Source organism: Sphaeramia orbicularis, chromosome 10 (genome assembly GCF_902148855.1).
Source record: "Sphaeramia orbicularis chromosome 10, fSphaOr1.1, whole genome shotgun sequence".
Classification (NCBI taxonomy): Eukaryota; Metazoa; Chordata; class Actinopteri; order Kurtiformes; family Apogonidae; genus Sphaeramia; species Sphaeramia orbicularis.
In genome coordinates, this window is record NC_043966.1 from 12560681 (window position 1) to 12566370 (window position 5690).

Here is a 5690-nt window from a genome sequence, read left to right on the forward strand (position 1 = left end):
GTGACTTTTAAACAAACTATATCAACAAATACTGAACCCTTTATGTCTCCTCTTGAGACATCCAAGTCAGGACATCATTATCAACACCAGCTTGAAAAGACTTTATGATATCCTGGCATATGCTGCAAGGAAAAATATTTTCATGTCTTGGATAAATGACAAACCTTCCACCAAAACAACTTAGGATAAAATCCTGATGGAATGCTTTCCCATGGAATATTTGACCTGTTACTTCATTCCTCAAAGGGACAGTTTATGAGAATTTGGACTCCATACCTTTGTTTCACTAACTCATCAATGACTGAAAATCTTTGGTGCCTCCTCACTGCTTGATTTTCTGATCTTTGTTTTATCCTCACAAGTCTATACTGGGTACTATTTGCTTTGTCCTGGATTAGTCTATTTTTAGTCCATTTATCTTCCAACAGCATCATATTTTTATTTTCATATAGACCAAGTGTTATGCTGAGTCATTTGTTATTATAAAAACGTAATAAAAGTTAATAAAGATAATACGGAAAAAATAAATAAATATATGTATATCTCAATATATCAATAACTGAACACAAGCCAAACATCTCCATCCACTGTCATTAATCCAACTCCATGGGTTTTACTGGTGAATCAATGTTGTAGAAGATGACTGTGTTTCCACATTCACTACGGAGCCTCTGAATGTCCAAATGGGTCATACATGATGACCATGAAAAGAGGACAATTTGCATTTTACACCAATTATTTACATGTAACACACAAAGAGAAGAATATTGCATTAATCTACATCATTGGGAAAAAGATACTCCAAGCGCTTCTTCAAATGTCAAACTAATCTTTAATCCATAAAGACCCAGCGCTACTTTTGTGGCAGTTCCCAAATGAATTTTTCTCTTGATTTAACCTTTCTTAAGCCATCTGTCACTATTTATTATAATGTTCTGCTCTATATTTGCATTTTTCACTGTGAATCATATCTTTCCCTATATTTAATTTAGATGTTGATGAAAACTCATCGGTTATTACCTCAAAACAGAGAAAAATGAAGAAAAAGTGACTTTTTCAGTAAAATATACCATTAACCAAACATGAATTCAAGTGTGTCTATCCACTGTCATTGATCCAACTCCATGGGTTTTACTGGTGAATCACTGTTGTAGAAGATGACGGTGTTTCCACGTTCACTACGGAGCCTCTGAACATTCAAATGGGTCGTATCTGATGACCACAAAATGATGACAAACTGTATTTTACACCAATTATTTACATGGATTGATAGGATTAGTGGTTAAAAAGTTATTAAACATTTTAAATTAGAAGGTGCTTTGGGTCGGCCGTGGATGTTTGGGTCTTTATGGGTTGAAAGTGAGGTATTTTGGTGCATTTCTTTTCTAATCAACATTATAGATTACTTATAGTCTAACTTGTGGAGTCTGGCAGTGGTGGTTTCAGACTGAGCATCAAACATGGTAATTTATCTGAGATGGTTTTTCAGGAATGTCATTACTACCACATTTCCACCTGGAGGCTTTACAGCCACAGTCTGACTTGCGCCTTGAATTAATTTTTGTGCTTGCATAAAAACATGACGTCCATAGAAGGTGTAGCTGATGCAAGTCTGTGTTTATACAAATAATACATTCCTTTTCTTACCCAAAGGCACCATTGTCCGTCTGTCTACATTTGAGACATTTTAGAAAAAGGCACCAGGTAAAGCCACACTCATCCTACTGCAATGCATGAGGCAATTTTACACAAATGTTTTCCACAGAGGGATGTTTCTGGATGAAGCCTTAAATAAAAATGTTGGCCCTTCAAGGCAGTCTTTACAGATACCTCCTGCTTCTTTGTTCTGATCCTAAATTGAATTCTATGCGTCTTTTGTATTAAACCTTATGGTGCCTGGGTTTGATGGGACATTTGTTGTAACAGGCTAATCCTTCGACAGTAAATCAGATACATTGGAATCTAACAAAAGCCATACTCTGAAGTGGTACATCACGACCTCACACATGGCTCAGTTTCCACAGTTCATCATGGTTTAAATTTAAAGCCCATAGCGCTGATAATGAAAAGTCAAACTTAAATTGGATATTACATTTTCTGAGAAGTCACCTATGGAGCTCTTGCAGATTGCAGTTCAATGTGTTTAAGTATCGGGTTCACAAAGGATTTGCTTGATATAACAAAAAAATGAGTGCGTTTCTCATCTGCGAGGCTCTTACAGGGCAGGAGGAGTGAAATATGAAAGGTGAACAATGTGTAGTTATTCACCTCAAGCAGAAAAGACACTCAAATCCACTGCACAGGGTGTATCAGAAAAAAAAAAACTCTCAGAAAAAGCAGCATAAAACCAAAATGCGAAGACATTTTGAAAATCAGGTCATTTGTGTTTATTGACCATGTAATTGTCCCTTGATTGACACCAGTGTCCTGGGTCAATTTTCATGCATCAGTGAACAACGCTAATTTGAATTGTGCAAAACAAAAGTCTTTTGCTCATGGAAGTGTAAAGTGGGGTACACACATAAGGATTTCCTAATTCTGAAGATATTTTTTTATCTGTTACAGAGCCCACATATGAAGATAAAAAATCAGGCATTGAACAGTTTTGATCATACTGTGTGTGGTGTGCTCCGATAATCTCAACACAGCACACCACACACACATAATTCTGAACCACCGTTCTAGAATCTAGTCCTCCAAGCCAGAAATCTCACTTGATCAAATGTGATCTAACAAAAACGAAGAAGAAGAAACATAGCAACAACCGGGAAAACACAACACACAACATGGAAGTGAACATACAGGGTGGGGAAGCAAAATTTACAATGAACATTTAATTGTTTTTTCTCAGCAGGCACTACGTCAATTGTTTTGAAACCAAACATATATTGATGTCATAATCATACCTAACACTATTATCCATACCTTTTCAGAAACTTTTGCCCATATGAGTAATCAGGAAAGCAAACGTCAAAGAGTGTGTGATTTGCTGAATGCACTCGTCACACCAAAGGTGTGAAGCCTGCTACCAGATGTTAGTCTGGTTTTGTCTGTCTTTTATGTTTGTCAGTCACTTCCTGTTTTATTTTGTTAAGTTTTCCTCATGTGTCTTGTCTGTTGTCTTTACTTCCATTCCTGGTTTGTGTTCACCTTTTCCCTGATTACCTGACTCCGCCCTGATGTGTGCCACCTGTGTCTCGTTGTCTTCCCTCCCTTTTGTGTATTTATACCCTGTCCTTTCCCCTGGTCAGACGCCAGTTCGTAATCTCTCGCAGTTTACTTACCAGTGTTTTGATCCCGTTTGTTCGTTTGCCTACCTGTGTTTCGACCCGTTTTGTCATCCTGTTTTGCCTGTCTTTGCCTGCTCCCTGTCGGTTTTGTCAGCCTCCATCTGCCTTCCTGGTTTTTTGACGTCTACGCCTGGTTTTTGGTACGTGAGCTTGTCCTACCCTTATGTCCTGTTGCCTGTCTGTTTGCTCTCCCGTGTATGACCTGTTTCCGTCCCTGACCTCCCTCTGCTTCTCCCTAGTCGGGGTGCCGACTAAACAACCGGAGCCTAACCGTGGGTTCGTGTCTCCAGCCCGGAGGACGAATCCCTCGAGGACTTCCTTGGCCGCTGTCCTCAAGATCCTGTTCATTATCACAATCTATATATTTGTACAACCTGTACTCAATAAACTCTGTAAACTTTTACATCCGCCTCCTAGTTCTGCATTTGGGTTCTGGGTCCGTACTATCAGCATCACAAAAGGAGATTTCAAAAATAGTTGGAGTGTCCATAAAGACTGTTTATAATGGAAAGAAGAGAATGACTATGAGCAAAACTATTACGAGAAAGTCTGGAAGATACTATTAAAGAAGAATGGGAGAAGTTGTCACCCGAATATTTGAGGAACACTTGCGCAAGTTTCAGGAAGTGTGTGAAGGCAGTTATTGAGAAAGAAGGAGGACACATAGAATAAAAACATTTTCTATTATGTCAATTTTCTTGTGGCAAATAAATTCTCATGACTTTCAATAAACTAATTGGTCATACACTGTCTTTCAATCCCTGCCTCAAAATATTGTAAATTTTGCTTCCCCACCCTGTACAAGAGGAGGGAACGATGGTGTTCTTTTGACGGAAAAATCATGAATTTCTGAGGTCCACTGAACTTGATGTTTGCAGTCGGCCATACTTGTTTTTATTTACACCTGCTTCCTTGTTCCTCAGTCAGCTCACTTCTTGATTGGCTACATTCCGTTCCTTGTCACAGTTTAGTCATGACTCTGGAGTCGTCGACTTTCAAGGCAATGAAGGGAGAATTACATAAATTACACAAATGACCAGATTTTCAAAATATCTTCGCATTTTGGTTTTGTATTGTTTTTTCTGAGAGTCTACTTTTTAGCTTACCGACCGACAGGCCATAAGCTATTGTCGTCATGTGGCATCCGTCGTCGTCGTCTGTCGTCCGTTACAAAAATTTCAATCGTCTTCTTCTCTGAAACTACAAATCTGATTGACTTCAAACTTGGTATACAGCTTCTTTATGATTATGTCAACAAAAGTTAGTGAAATTATTTGGATCTGGATCTGATTCTGGATTTGGTGCCACTTTGAAAAATTTCCCCATTATAAGAGATAGGAAGTGGATCGATGCAATAACTCAGTAAATATAAATGATATCCAGTGTAAATTTCTACAGTCCAACCCTGATGGGGAGATGACCAAAACATAATGGCCACATGTTGATCAGGATCTTCTTCTGGATCCGGGAACTTATGGAAAATTTAACATGGGCTCTTATGGGGAAAAAATTTCAATCGTCTTCTTCTCCAAAACTCCAGTTCTGATTGACTTCAAACTTGGTATACAGCTTCTGTATGATGATGTCAACACAAGGTATTGAAATTATTTCAATCCGGGTCTGATTCTGGATTTGGTGTGACTTTGAAAAATGTTCCCATTATAAGAGATAGGAAGTGGATCGATCCAATAAATCAGTATCAATGATATCAAGTTGGAATTTGAATTTTTTACAGATCTGCTTGGAATATGACCAAAACATGGGCTATTTCTGTAATATAATAAATACACATAACTGGGTGATAATAAATGGCATCTGAATACATTTCCCAAAGCTTTTAATTTGGCCAGTAAGCTACAGGGCCATTGGTCCTAGTTTTTCTGATACACCCTGTACAGTGGATTACATTCACTACAGTTATAGTCTGTGACAGAGCATTGTCGCTGTAGCCTAATTAAACTTGGCGAGTTTCTTCTCTTTCATGCCCAAACATATTATCTGTTATGTTGTGCCTGTATGACACCAGCTCTTCAGTGTTAAAAGTATAAGTGTTAAAAGCACCATCAGCAGCAAGAGTTGGCTTCAGATTGATTTCCCCTCAGTTTAAAGCCTCTGGTCCTCAGATTTTTGGCATCATTGAGCGAAAAAGTTGTTTTATTACCATTCAGTATTGCGTACTTCAAGTGGTCTGACAAGAGGAAAGACTTCTGAAAGCACAGACTGCAGGAAATCGACACTGTGATGGGAGGTTTCGACCTCTTGCAGGTATGATGATGGAGTGATTATGTGATTGACACTGACATGATCAATGACTTTGGATTTCGTAAGATGTGATTCTGCTGCTCAATACAGAAGTTTGGAAAAGAGGTACAGAAGTTTCTTTACGTTTCCATAGCAATG

At 38.3% G+C, this 5690-nt stretch overlaps 1 protein-coding gene across 1 annotated transcript in view; it reads left to right on the forward strand.

Annotated features, from left to right (window-relative positions):
• rxfp1 (relaxin family peptide receptor 1) overlaps nt 1-5690 on the forward strand; it is a 230813-nt gene that overhangs the window by 116611 nt on the left and 108512 nt on the right.